This window comes from Terrapene carolina, unplaced genomic scaffold (assembly GCF_002925995.2).
Source record: "Terrapene carolina triunguis isolate 2854851 unplaced genomic scaffold, T_m_triunguis-2.0 Scaffold62, whole genome shotgun sequence".
In the NCBI taxonomy this organism is placed as follows: domain Eukaryota; kingdom Metazoa; phylum Chordata; order Testudines; family Emydidae; genus Terrapene; species Terrapene triunguis.
Genome location: NW_020664413.1, coordinates 45,449,982 through 45,472,856, shown reverse-complemented (window position 1 = coordinate 45,472,856; position 22,875 = coordinate 45,449,982).

The window sequence follows — 22,875 nt, the reverse complement described above, 5'->3', positions numbered from 1 at the left end:
TCGCGGCTTTTTTTAGATCACGATCGCGGCTTTTTTTTTGTTTGTTTTTGTTTTGGCTGCTTGGGGCGGCCAAAACCCTGGAGCCGGCCCTGTTTATGTTCCTCTCAAAAGACAAGCTCTCTCTTGATTTGCTTCTATAGTGCAGTCATAGTCTTTGTAGTCTGTTACTAGACACTGTTATCTTCAATATGTTCCCACTCAAGATGCCTTGTAAAAAACAACAACATTGTGCTATAGCTGTGTAAATTGTCTGTGACATTTTATATCGCATTTCCTAAATTTTCTGGACAAAAGCAATCTTTTGCTATTTTGTCCTGATGGTTTATTTTCTTTTATTAAAATAAGGTGTGTTATCTTGAGCCATAGATGAATACCAACTTCAATTCTAAAAGTAATTTTTTTCCTGCTATGAAAAAGGAAAAGAATTTTAAGATTCTTTCATGGCTCTTTATGTCTTTATCAGTCTAAATGCTAGAACAAACAGAAAGATTTTATGTTTTCACAGTAATCCTTATCTCTCAACTCTAAGACGACTGTCTTTCTTGCCCCAATCAGAGAAAATGCAATGAGCATTTCTGTGATAGTGCTAGAGACACAAAGTCATGGGTTATTATAATGGAAAATAAGAAATGCAGTATAATTAAGTGAAACATGGTATATGTTGCAGTTACTGATATAAACAGAAAAGAAAAAGATTAATATTTTGTTGCCCTTCTGCTGAGTGGGTACAGATGTCTGTTTTTTCCCAGGTTCGCTTCCCAGGTTTTATTTGCATATATACATCAGTCCTAGAACAAAGGTTATCAAGCAGCATGGAGGCCTTCCCTTCTTTCAGGTATCTCAGCCCAACACCAATGCCTAGATCCTAGGGTGCTATTCTGCCTCAAGAATTTATTCCAAATCATACACCAAAGCAGAGGTCAAACTCCTACTTCTTCCACAGAAAACTAACAATGCAGGGCAGCATGTCTTCTCAAGACTAAACATTTGTTCATACGCTAAGACAAAGAATATTGAAGATACGTAGTAGTGCCATCTGGTGATACCTGGCATAGTCTTTTCCTGTCAGCAATACAATATTTAACTTCAATAAGCCAGTTTCTGATGTTAAATTATTCTGGATCAAACAAACATGATATGAAGTGATACTGCAGTGACTTAAACTAGTCATCAGTGAGCAATTCACTTTAGATTCCTGTTAATGAACACACAGCTTCAATTCCAACAAGGAATTAAATATATACCATGATGAACAAGAGTAATCTGTAGTAGGCAGCAAAGCCAAACTTTCATTGCACTCCTGCATGTGTAATTTTTACATGTCCTTTCTTCCCTATATGGGAACCAATAGAGATGGTTGAATACTAAAACAAACAAAAAAAATGTGAATAATTGTTTAATTAAAATCATAGAAGCACAGAAATGTAGGACTGGAAGGGATCAGAGAAATCATCAAGTAAGGCTCCCTGTGCTGAGGCAGGACCAAGTAACCCTGAACCATCTGTGACAGGTGTTTCTCCAACCAGTTCTTAAAAACCTCCAATGATGGGGATTCCACAATCTCCCTTGGTAATCTATTCCAGAGCTTAACTACCCTTATAATTGGAAAGTTTTCCCTAATATCTAATTTAAGTCTGCCTTGCTGCAGATTAAGCCCATTACCTCTTGTTCTACCTTCAGTGGACCCAGAGAACAATTGAACACCATCCTCTTCATAGCAGCCCTTAACAATCCTCAAATAAGTTATCAGGTTCCCCCCTCAGTCTTCTTTTTTTCAAGACTAACCTTGTCCTTTTTCTTAACCTTCCCCCATAGCTCAGGTTTCCAAAACCTTTCATCACTTTTGTTGCTCTCTTCTGGTCTTCCTGCAATTTGTCCACATCTTTCCTGAAGTATGGTTCCCAGAACTGGACACAGCACTCCAGCTGAGGTCTCAAAAGTGTAGAGTAGAGTGGGACAGTTACCTCCCATGTCTTACATACCACACTGCTATTAATTCACCCCAGCATGATATTAGCCTTTTTTTGCAGCTGCATCACATTGTTGACTCATATCAATTTGTGATTCACTATAACCTCCAGATCCTTTTCAGCAGTACTACCACCTAGCCAGTTATTCCTCAACTTGTACTGCATTTGATTTTTCTTCCTAAGAGAAGTACCTTGCACTTGACTTCATTGAATTTCATCTTGTTGGTTTCAGACCAATTCTCCAATTTGTCAAGGTTGGTTTGAATTCTAATCCTGTCCTCCAAAGTGCTGGCAACCTCTCCCAGCTTAGTGTCATCTGCAAATTTTAGAAGTATACTCTCCAGTCCATTATTCAAGTCATTAATGAAAATATTGACTAGTACTGAACACAAGATTGGCTCCTGTGGGACTCCACTAGATACATCATCCTAATTTGACAGCAAACCACTGATAACTAGTCTTTGAGTATGATCTTTCAATCAGTTGTGCACACACCTTATATTAAATTCATCTAGAGCATATTTCCCTAATTTGCTTATGAGAATGTCATGTGATACTGTGTCAAAAGCCTTACTAAAAATCAAGACATACCATATCTACTGCTTTCCCCTTATCCAGTAGGACAGTAACCTTGGAAAAGATGGAATTATGTTGTTTTTGGTGTGATTTATTCTTGACAAATCCATGCTTATTATCCTCTAGGTGATTACAAATTGTTTAATAATTTGTTCCAGTATCGTTTCAGGCATAGACATCAGCCTCACTGATCTATAATTCCCAGGTCCTCTTTATTCCCCTTTTTAAAGATAGATACTAGGTTTGCCCTCCTCCATCCTCTGGGACCTCACCCATTCTGAAGGGTGTCTCAAAGATAATAGTTAACAGTTCGAGATAGCTTCAGCTAGTTCCTTAAGTACCCTAAGATGAATTCCATCTGGCCTGTTGACTTGAATACATCATGCCAGTATTCACAATCCATGATTCAGCAACTGTGTTCTATAAATAAACTTCATACTTCCTTTTACAGTCCTGTCCTTTTAAATTTCCTCCTCTACTGTGGTGGCATTTGCTGACCTGTAGGGTGAATTCCACTGAATAACACAGTTTATATTGCTAGAGCTATTGGCAGTGAAGAACAGATGGAGCATGATGTATTCTCGCCATGCCTCCTACCTCTGTGTTTCAATGACTGACCCGTCTTACCTGTCCCTAGAGTGCCTCTATACCGGAGACTGCCATAGCAGAACATAAAGCTGCCTTACCAGTTTTACACAAAGTGAGAAATTTCCGGGGGGGGGGGGGGGGGGGGGGGGTGATTCTTTCTGGTATAGAGCTCCTGGAAGAGCACAAAGGGGTCACAGTGGAGAGGAGAAACAGGCCTTCCATTCCTACAGGCCAGGGGGAATTTTTTAAAGGTCAAACATTTCATAATGGAGAGTCCTTGCAACATCAAGCATAATTTTGTGCACAGTTTTAAAAGGGAACCTAGATATTTGTCTTCTGAAAATTTAGCCCCAACAGTCTAGAAGCCCATGTGGTGAACAGGGATGATTTTACTGTACTATGAATACCACGATATGATGTGCTTTTTCTCTTACTTTTCATGTCAGTTGAGCTTGGCGAAGTGTGTGAAGGCCTAGAGTTTTTAGTTCACCTTGCCAATAAACCTTGAAAACAACTCTTAAAATTTAACTTTGATGTATGCAAACAGCATTAGCCATATATATTGTGCATAGTATACATTATGCTAGTCTGTGTGCTCTAATGGATTAAGCATGGAGCCAAGAGCAGTTGGGTTTCTAATCCTTCTCTGACTTCATTGTACAGTGCAGGTTTGGGAAAGTCACTTCATAGCTTTGTGTTTCAGTTTCCTCATCTGTAAAATGGCAGTAGTAATAAATAATAATAATAAGTGTTAATTTTCCTACCTACTTCACAAGGGCATTATGACCATTAAGGTTTGTGTAATTTCTTGAAAATTTGAAGGTGTAAACTGACACTAATATTAGTTTCTATTGAACAGAGTAGAAACAAATTTAACAGCTACTAAAAATAATTGATTACCGTATTGTAGGGCAGTAGGATTTCTCGGTGCATGTTCAATATTTGGCATTGTGACTGCCAGGGCCACAGACCAATCTTACCAATCTCAAACTTGTAGTATGAATAAACAAATACTGCACGTTGGTGATTAATAGCATAGGAAAGCTTTTTGCCTAGCTATTTTATTACATATAGACACCCCTTTAGCTATTTCGTGTTTACAGCAGTCTATTCTCCTCAAGATACAAATGTAAGTTTAAAAGAAAAATCTTTCCTTTTTTAATTCTTCAGGCATCGTAAATTAATAATCACAATGAGAAAGATTCCTTTAAGAGTAAATAATGGGCCAGATCAGCAGGTGTAAATCAGCTTCATTTCAGAGGAGCATCATCACTTTGCTCTACTTGAGGATCTGCTCAGTGTCACTACAGATATGTTGAACTTAGATTTCAAGGAGTAGCTGAAATTTGTTTGGCTAATTAGAACCTGTGTAGAAATGCCATGTGGAAATTGTATATACAATCTGCACCAAGAAGGCTCCCTGTTTACTTTAGGCTTGTCAGGTATTTTAGGCACAAAAGTTAATTCTTTTTCATTACTAGAACCTAATATTGTCTTTATTTTTTTATTAAAATAAAACAGGTTGTAGAGTGACTAAGCATTTCTTTTCTCCATTTGCAATACAAAGACTGTATCATTGTGTTAGTTCATGAGAACCAGATAGTGAATTGATTAGAAATAGACCAGTCTATGGTACACCTCTACCTCAATATAATGCTGTCCTCGGGAGCCAAAAAATCTTACCGTGTTATAGGTGAAACCGTGTTATATCGAACTTGCTTTGGTCTGCCGGAGTGCGCAGGCCCGCCCCCCCACAGCGCTGCTTTACCGCATTATATCCAAATTTGTGTTATATCGGGTTGCGTTATATTGGGGTAGAGGTGTAGTTTCATTGTCCAAACTGAATGAATTGAAACAAGTGAAGATAATCTTACCTCTTCCCCCATCTGCCAGTAATCCTAATCCCACCCAGGGAAATCTTGCCAGGACAAGCCACCTCAGATCCCACTCAGACTTGAGTTATTCTGGTACTACCTGCCAGCAAACATATAATCTGATTAATCCAGGATATTATATCCACGTTGGAAATATCAGTGAAAAGCAAACACCACTTAGATGAAAGAGTCCATGGAAGTCATAGGTAACTCTATTGTGACTCAATGTCTGGCCACCAGCAGAACACATAAAACTTGTTGAGGTATCATTAGAATCAATCAGAACCAGTGGAACTTTTTCAGAGTAGTCACTGTAGTTCCTCCCCTTGTCAACCAGCCATCACCCAAAAGAGTAAGAACTCTTCCCCCTCTCCCTCAATTTCCCCCATAATTTGGCTACCTTTAGGCCCAGCTCACCAGTACTGAATGGGAAGCCTCTGGCACAAAGGCATCTGTATACTACTGGCTATCTGAAGACATGCCATTGTCCCAAAAGATCGACCAAAGGTGTAATTCCTGACTTACGTCTCAAAGCCAGCACAAGCAGAATAGTGCGATTACATGGCCATATCATAGTAAGAACCATCATCCAAGGTAAAACACAGTAAATAAAAAGGTGAAAGATGGATTCAATATCACTTTTCACTAGCTGGGCACCATTCCTATGGGTTTCACCAGGTGCACAGCCCAGTCTCAGGGTCAATAATATCACTGAGCTCTGAGGAAAGAAAAATGGCACATTCTACTAGGGAGATTTTGGGGACCACAATCCAATGGGAAATCCTAAAGGGAGGAAAAAGGAGTGATAAAAAGCAGTCAGCATTATTACCAGCAATCAGTTCTTGCTGAACTTATGCGACAACAGCAGGACATGGACATTATTATTCATAATGTAAACTCCGAGGGCCTTATAGGATAGCCTGAATCCTTCCTAAAAACTTTTTCAAAGATACAATTAGCAGCTTCTGTCTAGCCCCAGTAAACAACAAATCCCAAACTACATTAAGTCCGGGGGGGGGGGTGCGGACGAATAAGCAGGAGGAGGCATTTGCTCAGGTGAAGCCATACTATTTCTTTCTTTCTGAAACACTGGTCACCCTTATCTCTTCCTGAGAAATCCCTCCTTACCTTCTCAGCACACCTAGTGCTGACCAGCACAATTGGTAAATTTATGCCCAACTATGCAGGAAACAGACTAAGCGCATGTACCAATATGAAGGACCCAGCAACCCTGTTTGACCTTGGAATCCTGCACAAAGTCATTAGAACATCCATAGGGACATCACTGTGGCTACTAGTGTGAGTGACTGTTAGGGGTTCAGGGATGATTTGGCAGACTTGGAAGTTGGCAACTGTCCTAATCACCCACCCTAAGGCTGGCAGTGGAGGAATCCATAATCTGAAAGTAAGTAAACTCAACTGCTTAAAAATAATACATTTGTCTCCAGGTATCTCACAGTGGTTTGGGTAATCGCTTCAGTCAGGGTTCACTGTACACACTTCCCCACCCACTCCAATTCAGCCTACAATTTTTTTATTAAAAATAATTGTCATCTTGTCTTACTCATCATTTTCACTAAGAAATAATGTTCTATAATGTCACGCCAAAAAGTGATGCAACCTTATGTGACCTACAATAGAAGCTATTAGGCTGAAAATCAGCTTTTAATAATGTTCTTTGCTACTCATAAATCTCTTGCAAACACTTGTCTTTAAATTCTAAAGGTTCAGCTTGAACAGATGTTGTAGGCCTATGGCTATAAAAAGCAGTTTAACATTTATTTTGGAGATGAGAAGTAGAGTAGGCTTCTTATCTACTGTGTTTAGACACAGTAAGACACATGCAATAAAAAGTTAGCTGGAACAATGTACTGTCCTCAGACTTGAGTTTAAATCTGAAAATGGAAAGCTGGCCAAAGCTTGGATTAGTGCTCCGACTGAAGCCTAATTGGGCTCTAATCCTCTGTCATCATGGGAGACAGGAAAATTACAGATCACGAACTACAGTGTTTCTAAACCCAAATGACTTTAGAGGCTTCTCAAAAGTCACGAGATGTCCAGTATTTCAACATAATTCCATCAATGTTATCATCAATTTGTCTGTAAAAACCTGTTTTGTAAAATCTTTATATAATGACAAAAAAAAGGTAAAGGATTTTAAGGGCAGAACTTTTCATTGCCCCAGCTTTGTTATAAAATTTCCTTTATTTCTATATGCTCCTCTGGCAAAATTACTGGATATTTTCAAGAGTATTTAAGCCAAATTCTGCTCTCAGTTACACCGTCAGTGGAGTTTGTCTGGATGAACACTGTTGTAACGGAAGGAAGTGCCTCTCCTTGATGAAGGATCCCCTGCTATCTCTCCCTTTACATCCTTCAGTGTCACTGCATTTCTAGCTGAGAAAGGCTGGGCATGCTATTTTCAAAGCCTCTCTCTAATTCATCAAAATGGTCAAAAGACAGTGACACAAAGCATTTCTTTCCCCTGAAAGGGCAGAGTGCATTTTCTCGATAGTCCTCTCACAAGGCCTTTGGCAGTCTAGACATGAATGGTCAAACTCGAACCCAAGTCTGGGTCCTTCACATAGAACAATGCACAAGGACTGCTAAACACATGTATTTATGACAATGGTAATAGTGGAAACGTGAACTTCTCTTGCATGTTGGAGACACAATTTTAGTGGTCTAAGTATCAAATTTTAAATACCTTGATACACTTGCATCACGTACTTAAATCCCAGCAAGTTCAACCCACCACTTCATTCTTCAAAAGCAGATAAAAATCAGGTGGGTCTGTCTGTCTCTGTCTTTCAGGTGAAAACCTAGAAACTGAAGTTTTAACTGGTCTCGGTGGATAAGAGATCCCACGATATTTTTTATAAGGGGAAGAATTTGCCCCAGTGTCTTTATCCAATGTCAACATTCCCCATCTCTGTAGTCTCCTGCACCAGATGTCATACACTGTATATAGTACTTCCAGAGGGGATGGGGAACCCCAACTCAGCACTGAGGCAGTTACAACCTTGGGGAACAAAGCAACACTCCACACACTTCCTAGAAACCACATGTGGAAGGACTAGGTCTCAAGATCACACCCAAAGATTTGGGGGGTAAGAAGGGGCATGGGAGACCTCAGCTCCAGAAGTTCTAAAGAGAGAAATTATACACGATAATTGACAAATGACTCTGTATGGATTTTGGAAGGATGTATGCTGGCTTGCTACCAGAATGTTTATCATGTGCATAGCTGAAATATGAGCTTATGAAAAGTAAGGCAGAAACACCATTCAGGGTTCTCTGTCCAGGAAATAAATGAGTTTCCCAAGGGTGCCACTTCTTGAAGGGGGAGATATGACATTGTCTGGGTACGGATTGAAGGACTACTCCTGCTAGAGTCCATGTGACATATCACATTTGCAATCATTATACCTCTTTAAATACTTTAACATTCCATTTGTGAAACATATATTTTACTGTGCTTAGACATTGTCTACAGGAAAAAGTTGCACTAGTTTAAGAGTTTTTAAACAAATTTAGTTAAACCATTGCAAAAAATCTGTTTAAATTCTCTTTTTGATTTATCAGTGATATTTCAGTTAATTGCAAACCAATTCTAAATCAGTTTATACTAATCCTAAATATGATTGTTTTAAGAGACTAGGAGTGTGCAACACAGCTTTTGGCACCAGGTTAACAGCAAATTGTTGTTTTTAAATCACTCTTTAAATGAAACCAATACAAACTTTCTCATGTATATCGCCCTTACATTCCCTGATTTAGGACAATGGACTATCTAAAGAGAAGGTTCAAAGGATTAGAGTTCCTTTCCCAGTAGCCCGTGTCAGCAATTCTGGAGTAGGTTAAACATAAACAAAACATGAATTGACAAACAAATTGGCAGGACCTGTAATCTTTTGGCTAAACTGTAATTTTCTGTTTAACATTACAACTACCCAAAAAACTCAACCCATTTTATACACTCTATTTGGAAAGATTGACACAAGCAATAACATCAAGGCTCTCTGCCCAACAAGTCTTAGTCAACAGCGATGAGATTAAGGCCACCATAAAAGACTCAATTTAATCTCATACTTCAATGTCTATCTGGTTTAATACTTAACTATTGGTCCTTCTCCCCTTCCATGTTGATAGGAAATTACTTTCTTTTCTACTCCCAGCTCCTCTCTGTAGAACTTTTGATTCTGTTGATTAGGTAGGAAAATATCTGAACTGCTATTTTCCATCATTTAAATGAACAGAATGTCAGGTGTCTGAAAATCTTTGTTGAGTATCAGCTAATTCTTTATCATTTATAATGATATATCTTTTATATTGCCAAAGCTAGGCCACTTCATCATCACTACACACAAAGAAAAGGCTAGCAACAGTATTCTGTGAATGTCTGCCCACAAAGAAAATAAAGTGCTGAAATCTCAAATTTAACAAGAAGGTTTTTTTTCCTTTGAGATGACACCACATTAGTCCTCAGGTTCATACTGACAACACAAATATATATTGTATTTATAATTAATCTGATTGCAGTGGGGTTTTGTAATGCAAGTCCTTTTAATTTACTGTCCTTACTATAGTAGTTTGAATTCATGACAATGTCCTTCTATGTCAATGCTCTTATGACAGTGCAATTGTTAGATGGAGGTTAAAAGAATATTTAGATCATTAACAGGAGATAGAAAAATTGTGCTTGTGACAAAGCAATCTTCATCACAGAATGAATGCTTTTTTTTTAAAATGGGAAAAATGTCTTTATATCCACCCAATATACTTATAGTTTAGCCTTTATTATTCCAGAAATTATTGGGCTATCTCCTCAGATGATGTGAATTGGCATTGATCTATTTCCTTCAAGGATCTATGGAACTTTTCACAAGCTGAGTATCTGGCCCATTGATAGTCAGGGCCGGCTCCAGTTTTTTGCTGCCCCAAGCGGCAAACCAAAAAAAAAAAAAAAAAAAAACCTGAACCTGATTGAACTGCAGCTGAAGTGCCGTCGAAGAGGAAGAGAGCTACTGAAGGACCCGCCGCCGAATTGCTTAAAACCAGCAGCATTTTACACCTTGATTGGAATGGGAATAAGATTAGACATCTCCCCCTTAGTCTTATCACTGGGTATTGTAGCTAAAGATCTGGTAATTTATTTGCATTTATCACAGCTGTCAAATACAACTTTTAAAATGGTTTTAAAATCCCATTGAACTGCATTTTCCCAACCTGCTTTTTAAAATCTGAAGTTTGAGTACCATCAATGCGATGACAAGAAGTAACATCACTTCTTAAATGACACAGTGGACCAATTAGCCCTAATCAGATCAGTAACATCAGTGATGTGGGCTCTAAGATAATTATAATCAGATACTGGTAACACGTTAATGATGTCTCAAAAAGCTGACACCAATGATCAAAAATTGATAAGATTGCAGATTACCAAGGCTGTACATTTTATGTAAACTAGAGGGTTGTGTTTAGAACATAACCAAATTTAGGCTGAGAGATATATGAGCAAGAAGATTCAAAACAAGGAATCATAGAATCATAGACTTTAAGGTCAGAAGGGACCATTATGATCATCTAGTCTGACCTCCTGCACAACACAGGCCATAGAATCTCACCCACCCACTCCTGTATCAAACCTATGTTTGAGCCATTGAAGTCCTCAAATCGTGGTTTAAAGACTTCAAGGTGCAGAGAATCTTCCAGCAGGTGACCCGTGCCCCACGCTGCAGAGGAAGGTGAAAAACCTCCAGGGCCTCTGCCAATCTGCCCTGGAGAAAAATTCCTTCCTGACCCCAAATATGGCGATCAGCTAAACCCTGAGCATGTGGGCAAGACTCACCAGCCAGACATCCAGGAAAGAATTATCTGTAGTAACTCAGATCCCACCCCCTCTAAAATCCCATCACAGGCCATTGGGCATATTTACCGCTAATAGTCAAAGACCAATTAATTGCCAAAATTAGGCTATCCCATTATACCATCCCCTCCATAAACTTATCAAGCTTCGTCTTGAAGCCAGATATGTCTTTTGCCCCCACTGCTCCCCTTGGAAGGCTGTTCCAGAACTTAACTCTTATGAAATGTGATTTTAACTCCTCTAGAGTGACACCCTAATGTGTCATGTGGCAAGTATGACATGAACAGTCGGAGGCTCAGTACTGTAGTTAGAGTTTAATGGATGTCATTCAGCTTTTACTCTTGGTCTTTTCAGTTTGCTTAGTGGATGACAAGGAAGGGAATATGGGCTTAACAAAAATCTTTGGTTTTCCCATGTTGATGATGAACAGTGTGTCAGAATGGAAACACTGCTTATTTGATGCTACTTAAATATAGCTAACATACTGTAAGTTCAGTCTTGCCAGAGTTTACTGTTATATTGCAAAGATAGCAAATAATTTAGGTCCAGATTAATGAAATCACTTAAGTATGTACTTAAGCTAAACATGCACTTAAGTGCAATTCCTACAGAGGGCTTTTTCTCCTGAATCAGAGTATCAGTTTGTATGTGCCTTGGTTAGCTATAATAAGTTGAATACCATAGATAATGATTATGATTTTTGGATATTTTTACCACTAGCAGTTAATAGGGGTCTATCCAATGGATGAAATTACATGTTTCTTTTAGCACAGTGTGTTGACATGCAAATATCTTGCTGGAGTTTATAGCTTCAGGGTTCTATTTTCCAAAGTTGAGCAACAGAATCTCCCTGAGAAAAAACAGAACTTACTTCTCATGGATTTGCTCTATATTTTGGAATGGCTTCTAAGAAAACATGCTTAGGACATAAGTCCTTGCCTTTCCAAATAACAACAGAGAGCAAGAGGCAGGCTGTCATTAGTGTGGTCACATTTATATGTAGATTCCTCCATGTTTTTCAAGAGTATATTTGATTTTTGTGTGTTCCTATTGGTAGTAAATTTTGCAGCTGCTGAGAGCAGGCATGCTGTAAATGATTTACACTGAATTAAAATAACTATTTAAAAAGCTGATCATTTTAGTCCTCATTAAAATGAAGGAACATTGAATTCAAGATGGCTGGGTCAGACCCTGAATGCGAAGGAAGGTTGGGACTGGGAATACTGAGGACCAGGAACTCTAACCTGAGAACCGGAACCCAACTAGATTGCAATAAAACTGGAACAGTCACGTACAGTAACTTCTCCAGATGCAGCCTGAACTTCCACAAGCAGAGCTTTCCTTTCTGACCAGAGTCTGCTTTGCCCATTGGGCTTTTCCTGACTCTCTGTTTATCCAATAAAGACCCAGTTGCCTCCTCTCACCTTCACTAATCTCTCTATCTCACTGTCCCACCTGATGATTAAACTGCAGGAGGGTGATTTTCAAAAGCACAAATGGCAGTTAAACACCTACCTGCCAAGGACTTTCACAAATGGCAGCTAAGCATCGCCTTTCAATGGAAGGTGGTTGCCCGGCTGTATTTGTGCCTTTGAAAATCTCCTCCAAGTAAAGTTATGTGTACCTCTGTACTATGGATATACTACCAAATTACTACTTTGTTGGTTCCACCACTGAAAAGCACTATTGAAGACCCAATGTTCTTGCGCATTTGAATAATCATGTATGTCACTAGTCTCTTTGCAGCTTTTGTATATATTTAACTCTGAAAACCCAATAAGCAAGAAAATGACCATCACACAAACACCTAAATTAACTTTGTTTTCCAATTATAACATTTAAATTCACTTTCTATTTTCTCCTTAGGGTCCTATATTCAAGTTCATTTCAGGGTAGGATTGGAATACTTTTTGTTGTTGTTGTTGTCAAAATTAAATTACCTTCTAACCCCATCTGAGTTGGAGTCCAAGATTAGATTTGATGTTTTTTAAGAAACCTCATTATAAAGGCTGTTGGAAAAAGAAACAAAACACAACAAAACAGAAGTGTGATCAGGGTTCATATATCATTCACTAAGTAGGGGAAATTAAACTAGTTAAAATTCTACTGCATTTCAAAGGGGGGAGGGGAAATGGCTCTGTTGTGATTCAACCCTCCTAATCTCGGTCTGAACAATTATAAAATGCAAATATTTATACATTTATGCACATTGCAATCATCTCCCTTATTTTCCAAACAAATGTTACAATTTAGAAGTCAGGTTTAGCAACAGTTCCTGTCTTGGAGTAGGCAGTGCTTTTTTCCCCGGTGCACAGAAGCAGACTGTGCACAAACAGCATAAAAAAAACTTCTGGTGAAGTGTGCTTTCAGTGAAAAAATAGTTTCCACAATATTCTGATCCTATTATTACTAAACTGTCTTGCACTGAAAGAATTGTGTGATTTTTAGGTGTAGTCTCATACTTGAAATGTGTAACATGGGGAACTCCAGGCAGACTACATATTGTGTAGAGAGATGTTTGTAGAAGACTATAGAAGACTATAATTTAGAGATGCTCCCTCATAAGGGACAGTATTATGACAAGTATTATGAACAAAGTGATCTGGATGATAGGTCTGTTTCATCTAACATCTGTGATTTAATGAAAAGTGATTTAAACTTCTAACAATTTATTTTGTACTTAAACTTTAATATTTCAAGTGATATTTTTGTCAACATTTTCTATCCTACGGTAGGGTTTTTTTTTTAATTTCAAATTACCATATGCAGTTTTTATAAAGGTGTCTAAATTTATAAAAATAATGTTTCTCATGGGAAATTCTAACAAATCTTTAATTATAACAGTGCACATTCCTCTGCTATAATTAAAAGTTCTGTCCTCTTTTGGAAAAATACTTCCTTTATACCAGTCTCATCAAAATAGCCATCTTGGTTGCATCTGGCTGTGAGAAAGAAAGCATCATGTTGTGGCTTCTGTAAAAAAATGGTATTAAAAGCATTTTTTAAAAGAATTCCCACCGTTCTTTTCTCTTTATATTTTACTTCTGATATTTTTATTGTGGCTTCCAGCTATACTTAAGGAGCATGGGCTGAACAGAAAGCACAAAGATTTAAAAACATTTAAAATCTTAGACTAGATTTTAAAAAGCTTGTGAATAAGAGCTATTATTATAGGAGTCATCTGTAGAGTAGCTATTATTGTAGGTAGAGCAGAAGGCCCTTCTACATGAAGAGAGAGGGGTGTATAAATCTGTCCTCCCAGAAGTATCCTGCCCATAAGTATAGCAAAACATATATTTGATGAATAAGTGGAGCTGTGGAATAATGGAAATGGGCAGGGGAGGCTACCCTGGGAATTGTTGTTTTTAAATGGAGTCTGTAAGGCATTATGAACAAAATTTTATGTAGAAAAATAGCAGCATACAGTACACAAAGCACAATTCTGCTCTTTCATCACTGCAAATTCAGACTAACTCCCTTGATCTCAGTGGAGATAATTTGGATTTACACCAGTGTCAGCTGAGAGCAGAATTCTGCCCACAGACTAACAGTTTTCTGTGTGTAGGTGCTTTCTTCCTCTCTTCTGATTCATGCAAAGCAAAAAAAAAAAAAAAAGTATATGTATCGTTACCTTTTTGTTATTGGCTGTATGGATAAGAACCTGTTATTGTTGTAGGTGTGATGTGGGTGATACGTTTTGGGTCCTTTTGTTTTGGCTCAATGCAGCATATAAATCAAAAATTGTTATGTACAGTATGCAAGTTGCCTACCATCTGGAGTTTACTGTGCCTGCATTTTTACAAGTTTAACCTCAAAACTGATGTTCAGAGATTTAGCTATTCCAGGCCTATAATTTCCATTAATGAGGGCTACAAGTCTCTCAAGACCTATGCATTCAGTTTGGTATATAGAGATAACCTATGCCTTAAGAGACCTAATAGAATAAAGGTTGGAGGACATAAGGACCTTGTACCTTCTCCCCAGACAGCAAGTGGATTACACTCATTTGTAGCCTAAAAGTTTTGATAAATTCAGCCTGCTCTTGTAATAAAGCTACAGGAGCTGCCTCTTGCCCAACTCTCCCCAGGGCTGAGGATCACTGGAGAATGAAATCAACTGAAAACCCTGATATGATATGGTCCAATTGTTTCGAGTCACTGTATTTCACTGTTTCCCATCCAACATACACATATCAGATCTCACCTTCACATGATTACTAGGATAGTGCTTTCAGTAACATTCTCAATAAATGTTTGTTAAAGTTCCTTTAAAAATTGGAAATAAATGAAAAATGGGTCCAAGCCTTGTGAAGCAAACAGCTTTGAAATTGAATTTTTTGCAATTAAAAAAAAAATTATGACCAGCCGTCTCAGGTCATCAGTGATAGTTTGTGGCAAGGAAGAACTCACACCCAATCTGGCCCTTCTTTCTCCCAAGTGGCTCCTCTTATGGGGTTTTCTGTTTTTCCTCATGTTGAACCTAATTGGGCTGTAACCTTAGTACAGTCATATCAAGCTCTCCTTGCCTAAGTACTCTTTCTTATAAGTAGTTTATTCCAACTGTAAATACCATGGGGATTTTTTGTTTTGATTTTGGTTTCCCCATCTTCAATTCTCAGCTCCCCCCTTCCTTTTTTCTTGACCTCTGATTTCTTTTTTCTTTATTGCTTTATATACGTCATCACTGTAGCTAGTAGGTGTCAAACTGCTCACACCAATGCCACATTACCACTCCCTGAACAAAAGAAAGACAGCAGAGCCAAGCTGCTTAACCTACTAACTAGCTAGCCTCTGCCCCGTGTCACACACTAGCTTTTTACCAGAAATATATTACATGTCATTTGGTGATGGAGGCTTTCCCTCTTCCAATTCAGAAACTTACTTGTGACTTTTTAAAAGGAACTATGGAGCCAACACAGTTAGTGGTACAGACGTGAAATTTGGCAGGAAATCACAGTGGGCCTACGTGGGGAATAAGAGCTGTGATCTATTGAAAACCGCAAAATAGCCACATGCAGTAGCTAGAGTTCAGTTTTAGAGAAGATTTTACAAATCTTATACACTACATAATAATAGGAGAATATCCTTTTAAATAATTTGCAAGCCCTCTAGCAGCTCTGACTCTGTTCTGTGTTTTAGAAACAGAACTGCAGGATGTATACAGCTAGACCTTTCATGTTTGTGTATATTTAGGAAACAGTTACTTGTGCTCCACCTGTACCCATGTGGTTTCTTCACAATGTTTCTTTTTGTGTAAAGAGCAAAAAGACAACACATTCCAAGCAAAGAGATGCTGAACTACATATGTGCAACTAGGTACCTGTGCCATGTGTAGCAATCCTCCTCAGTCCCTGTGGAGATTAGAATGTCTAGACTCATCATCCTGGAATGCTCCCTCATGGCAATACCCAGCACTGCAGCACCTCTGCCTCAGCTTCCCCACAACAAGCACCCACTTTAGAAATGACTTGGCTGAAGAAAGCATTCCAACCCCTTCCAGGGTCAGAAAGTCCCTTAGTCCAAGTCCAAAAACAGCAATAGAGCTCACTGAGCTTAGCCTTCAACCCCGTTGTTACAGGAGGTCTCCTAGAAGCAACAGCCTGTTTCACTGGCACCTAGGAGCTGGTGGATAGACAATCAACCCAACCACATGGGTCAGAGCAGGCCTCTTAGCAAGGGCCTCTGGCAGGGCACTGCCTTGAGTTAGTGCCTTGCTCTGGTCAGTTGTCTCACATCAGAGCAGCCAACTCATTCTGTTTCCCAGCCATCCTTCAACTGCTAGGCTTTCCTGCCGCCGAAGTGCCGCTGAAGAGGAAGAGATGGAGTGACAGACCCGCTGCTGAATTGCTGCCGAAGACTAATGCGGAGGGCTTGAGCTGCCACCGAAGTGCTGCCCCAATAACGGACGGACTGCCGCCCCTTTCTATTGGTCGCGCCAGGCACCTGCTTCCTTCGCTGTTGCCTGGAGCCGGCCCTGACCGTGTGTAAAGATAAGCTATGTGTAAAGGCTTTGCCAAATCAGGTGCTCCAGAATAGTATCTAGCCAAATAGTTTTAGATTGTGGAAATTCATCTTCTTTGAAAGGAAGGGGTGGGAAGAAAATTCAAACAAAAAATGACATTTAGTGTACGTCTACCTGGATCGGCGGGTAGTGATCGATCTATCGGGGATAGATTTATCGGGTCTAGTGTAGATGCGATAAATCAATCCCCGATCGCTGCCGTCGACTCCAGAACTCCACCACGGCAAGAGGCGGAAGCGGAGTAGACGGGGGAGCGGCGGCTGTCGATCCCGCGCCGTGAGGACGTGAAGTAAGTGATTCTAAGTCGATCTAAGATATGTCCACTTCAGCTACGCTATTCTCGTAGCTGAAGTTGCGTATCTTAGATCGATCCTCCCCCTAGTGTAGACCAGGCCTTAGAGAAAGTTAAGGTTACACCATTAAACATGCAGAAGCCAGGAAAAGCCAAGAGATAAAGACTGGATTTATTTTTATGAAGTAATGAAATCTACAAAACAGATCAAATTTAAGAAAATCCTTACAGTGCTTTTAAAATTATGAACAGTTGAAATTGCTAGATCAAAAATTTTCCTCTGTTTATTTAATCCATACTAAAAGCTAAATCATATTAGCCTGTTGGGACTGTGAAGTGCTTTAACTTTGAATCAGGAGAACATGAAAGATAGATGGAAATGCTGGTAGAGTTGAAATAATCCAATAAATGTGGGCTCAATCATATACTATTAAAATCAGACTGCCTAATATTTATAGATCAGCAACCATCTATTGTGACAGTTGGTGTACTTCAGAGAGGGGGTAGGGAATTACTGTTTTGCAATCAAGCTCATGAACTCAATCTGCTTCGGTATTTTTAATTAGTGTTATTTCCTTTCCTTTCCATCCCTTACAAAAGGGTTTTTTTTATTCAATAGTTAACAGCGCTGAATAATTTATTCTTATACATCTCAGCTATTGGACCCTCCATCGAATGTCATGTAATTTATTTCTGAAGGTTAACTATTATATGGTTTAACCAAAACATCCTCCTTCATTAAAGAATAACCAGAAAAAGGGGTACAACCTCTCAATAAGAAGAGAATTCAAAGACAGCAAAATTTTCTTTCATGTTAGATTTATTGTGTTATAGATAAAATATTGCAAAATATAATGCAGACCTTGGGGTTTGTGAGTGAAGATGGGATGGGGGGTAGTTTGGGAAAACATGTTATATAGTTGCTATTACTATCCATGGGGGAATCATTATAGATTATGGATTACCTAACCTGTTAACATTTAAAATTTAAACAAAGAAAACCACACTATCTGAAGAAAAAAAATGAAGAAGTTTGTCTTGCTCCATAGCTGAAGAGGCTATGAAGAGAGAGAGAGAAATGATTTATGGTGATTCCACTTTCTCTTCTGCTTCACTTCTTATATTTTTTGTGAAATCCAGTTTCCTTCACAAACTCTGCCAGAGGAGATTTCATTACAAACAGAAGGACAGAGCAGATCCAGGACATAGTGCAGAAGGTTCTTTCACAGCCCTATATCTTTCATTCGTCTTTTATTTTTTTTTTGTCAAAAAAATATAGTCTGTCCTTTGCTTCTTTGTCATTTCCTTGGCAGCTTACATCAGTTTGAATTTATTTCACAGCTTTTTCTTGGTTTTACATTATATTTTGGGTTCTGCGATTAGTTTTACACAGTACTCTACAGTAGCCGATGGGGAAATTCCAAAATGTTTGGTTCAAATAATATCCAAAAATTCAAATACATTTCTAAACTTAGCCAAATCTCTGGAGATACAGCTGAAAATCTTAGGAGAACAGGCTAGCTTGTGAGCTTACTTATACTCTGATTCTAATTGATCCAAAAAGTAAATAGAGAGAATAGAATGTTGACCTATATGCTTCAATACTGGGTACCTCATTTGAGGCAACTTAACATGATCTGATTTTCAGCCTTTTCTGAAAAAATCAGGCCCTTTTATGGCATTTCAGGTTAGACACTCAACAGATAAGGCACTCAAAAATCGCTGGTCACTTTTGAAATTTCATAGCATTATATCCACTGTAATATGTAGTTGAGAAAATTGAAGGAAGTGCAAGAAAGGGAAAAGGGAAAAGATAGTGGAGAACTGTCTAACCTTGGGAGAAGAAATTTGTATTTTAAAAGAAATTTCTGTAACAATAGTTCTTTTCAGACTATAGTATCCCTTCTCCTATTTAATATCATTGCTAGATTTTCAATTCAGCAGGGCAGGATCCATGTCTTAATCTATAGCTTGCAAATCACCTGTAAATTTATGGCAATTGAACTGCTCATAATGACAGAAGTTACATAAATTGTATGTATATTTTATGTTGCTCAGAAGCAGGGCAAACCATTTCAACAAAGTAGTGTGGGAGAGGTGGCAGAAGTCATGTATATCAACTAGATACTTGGTTACCCAGCCTTCTTTCAAAGCTTTAAGCTGCAGTCTTCTTGCTATATCCATGCACAGCAACTCTAACTCAAAGTAGTACTGGTGGGAAATTCACACAATAATCCAAACCGTGACAATTCTGGACAGAGTGACTATTCCCTCTCCCCTTCCCTTTTCAAGGAGACCTAATGCATGTAGGCAGCCCTTCTCTCCTTCCCTTTTTGACTTTTGCAGCCAATGTCATTCTGGGAAACACCCCCATATACTGGTGAAGAGTTTGAATTCGGCCAGTGCATAATGGTAGGTCATACTTACATGTTACGGTTATGAGACACCTTGAAAATGTGAATTGAGTATAACCTATACAGCAATGCCCATCTGCATCTACAGAGAGCCTGAAACAATAATTGAGGGATGTGATTGGGCCATTCATTTCAATGGATGTTAGCTCAGATGCCAGCTTATTTTAAATGTCAACTATTTCACTGCTGACCGAAGGATGAAAAAAGAAAGGAAGTATCATATTAGAAGATCTACACTGTACACTGTGAGTGACAGCTCATTTTGGCACCACAGGATTTAGAACAATATTACCGTTTATTTATTTTTTTCCCCAGTGAAGAAAGAGCCAAGGTCAAGGAACTCAGCAAGGCATCTGAGCCCCTATGAGGGGCAGGCAAGTCCAAGAATCCCAGCAGGGCCCAGAGACCATGTATAATCTGATTGCTCGGTCTCATTTTGTTGTCTCAAGTGGCTGGAGCTAATGCGGGTGGAGATTAGAAAGGTACCACTACCTTTTGTTTCCCCAGTTCAACCCCAGTTCTGGAGGTAATCAGTACAGTCAAATATCCCACATTCATTAAGTTATCTCCACAGATTTTAGGATGACTTAGGTGAGACTTAAAGAAAAAACAACAACAAAAAAGCACATTTGCAAAGGTTAATACAAGGCTTCATGCTAGCAAAGGAGAACAAGTGAAAAGAGACAGTTTTGGAGATCAGTGGTTTGATTGCACCAAAGGCCTGGCTGGTGAAATCGACTTAGGCACATGGCTTGTAAGATTTAAAAGAATACTTATGAACAAAGGAAAATAATGAAACAAGAATATTACAGCTCCCCAAAGGATTGAAGACACTAACTTGTGCCCAAGTCTTTTTTGCTCAAAACTCTCATCACAGAATTCTCTATTTCTCTGTTCAAGTTTGTATAAGCAAATGAATCAACATGATCTAGGTTTCCTGGACGCTGTTGCCTCTTCACCTGAGTCAGTTAATTTCACATGTCTAGATCAGATTTTGAACCATCTGCAAACAAGAAAGAGGACTCAGTATGTTTAAAAAACACCCATCCGCACCCCTAATGAATAATATGACCAGCCCTATTCAGGAATGTAAAAAGCTTTATAGGCAGTTTGTGGTAGACAACATAGGAATATTGTCCAGTCAAATTAAGTTCCTTAAATTCAGTTAAAAATAAGCCTTGCTGCTTTAATGTATTCCAACTTCTTTTCATGCAAATCTACTGTACAGGGCTGACTCCAGGCACCAGCTGACCAAGCACGTGCTTGGGGTGGCACCTTGTAAGGGGCAGCCAATCTTCGGGTGCTGGGGTGGCGCTCAGGTTTTTTTGTTTGTTTGTTTCAGCGGGGCAGGGCGGCGCTTGGGGTGGGGGGGTTGTTTCGGCAGAGCGGCGCTGCTTTTTTTTTGTGCTTGGGGCGGCAAAAAAGTTAGAGCCGGCCCTGGTACTGTATGAGGTATCAAATGGAAGCTAAAACAGGAGAAATCTTCACCTGGAAGCCAAATTTTAGGCAGAGTGAACTGTGTAATAAAGTTAAATATAGACCTATGAAATGAAAACATTACCTTTAAATTTTAATTCTGAAGTGCTGAGTGTCACGATTTTGTGACACAATGCACTAATGTACTTTGCATTAGTGCTAATAGTAGGACTTCCTTACCTGCCAGCTTTAAGGGTTAAACTCTTTACTTCTGGCAGGAGGAAGCCCCAAGCATTACAGTGCCCTCTCTTTTCCTAATTTGAGCATAAGTATTAAAGAGTTTATTCACCTCAATATTCTTTTCCTCCATTGTGTGTCCACACCCATTAGATCACATGGCGGGTGCTATCACTATGCATTATTTGTGGCCAGTAAAGAAAGCAAAATACTTTCTTCACAGCTAACACCAACATCATGGGACACAAGGGCTGACAGGAAAATGTGGCTTCTTTCCTCTGTTACCCAGAGGAATTGTGTCACATCATGAAACCATAGAAATGTAGAACTGTAAGGGACCTTAACAGGTCACCTAGTCCGGTCCCGTGTACTGAGGTAGGACTAAGTATTATCTAGACCATCCCAGATAGATGTTTGTATAACCCATTCTAAAAAGCCTCCAGGGACAGATTCAACAACCTCCCTAGGTAATTTGTTCTAGTGCAGACTCAGACTGAGGCTTGTGAGCAGCAAGTAGCTCTTTAATGCGTCTCCTGTTTTGCAGCACAGGATATTAAAACACTGTGATTTAATTAACCAATCTAAGTTATTAGCCAATCAAGATGCTTTGACTATGTTATTAACCAACTGTAGTTGATAAAATAACACTTGGTTAGTCATTTTGCTGTGAGAATGAGATTTACAACTAAATATTTCCCCGTCATACCGTTTAAATATGAATATATAGTACTATAGTAAATGAAACAATGAATTCACACTATTGTAGCTCTTTTGAGTAATGCTGATCACTAATTTGGCTCCTGAACCACTGAGGTCTGAAAATCACTGTTCTAATGCTTAACTACCCTTACAATTAGCAAGTTTTCCCTAATGTCTAACCTAAATCTCCCTTGCTGCAATTTAAGCTCATTACTTCTTGTCCTATCCTCAGTGGATAAGGAGAACAATTTATCACCCTCGTCTTTATAACTACCTTTCACATACTTGAAGAATGTTATCAGAGCCCCCTCAAGTCTTCTCTTCTCCAGACTAAACAAATCCAATTTTTTCAATCTTTCCTCTTAGGTCATGTTTTCTAGGCCTTTAATCATTTTTGTTGCTCTTCTCTGGACTTTCTCCAGTTTGTTCACATCTTTCCCAAAGTGTGGTGTCCAGAACTGGACACAATATTACAGTTGAGACCTTATCAGTGCTGAGTAGAGTGGAAGAATTACTTCTTGTGTCTTACATACAACACTCCTGCTGATACATCCCAGAATGATGTTTGCTTTTTCTTCCAACAGTATTACATTGTTGACTCATTTACTTTGTGATTCACTGTAACCCCTGGAGAGACTAGGTAGGTGAGGTAATACCTTTTATTGGACCAATTTCTGCTGGTGAAAGAGACAAGCTTTCAAGCCGCATCGACCTCTTCTTCAGGCCCAGGAAAAGGTACACAGAGGGTGACAGTTAAATACAACCTGAAACAAAATGTTTAGCATGAGTAGTTGACACATATTCTAATGACCATTCAAGGTGAAGTAGCCCGTTAACACGCAGTCATAGGACAAAAAAGGGTGGTTAGTGGGTTATAGATTCTTGAAATAATGAAGACATTGGATTTATGACTTAAAAA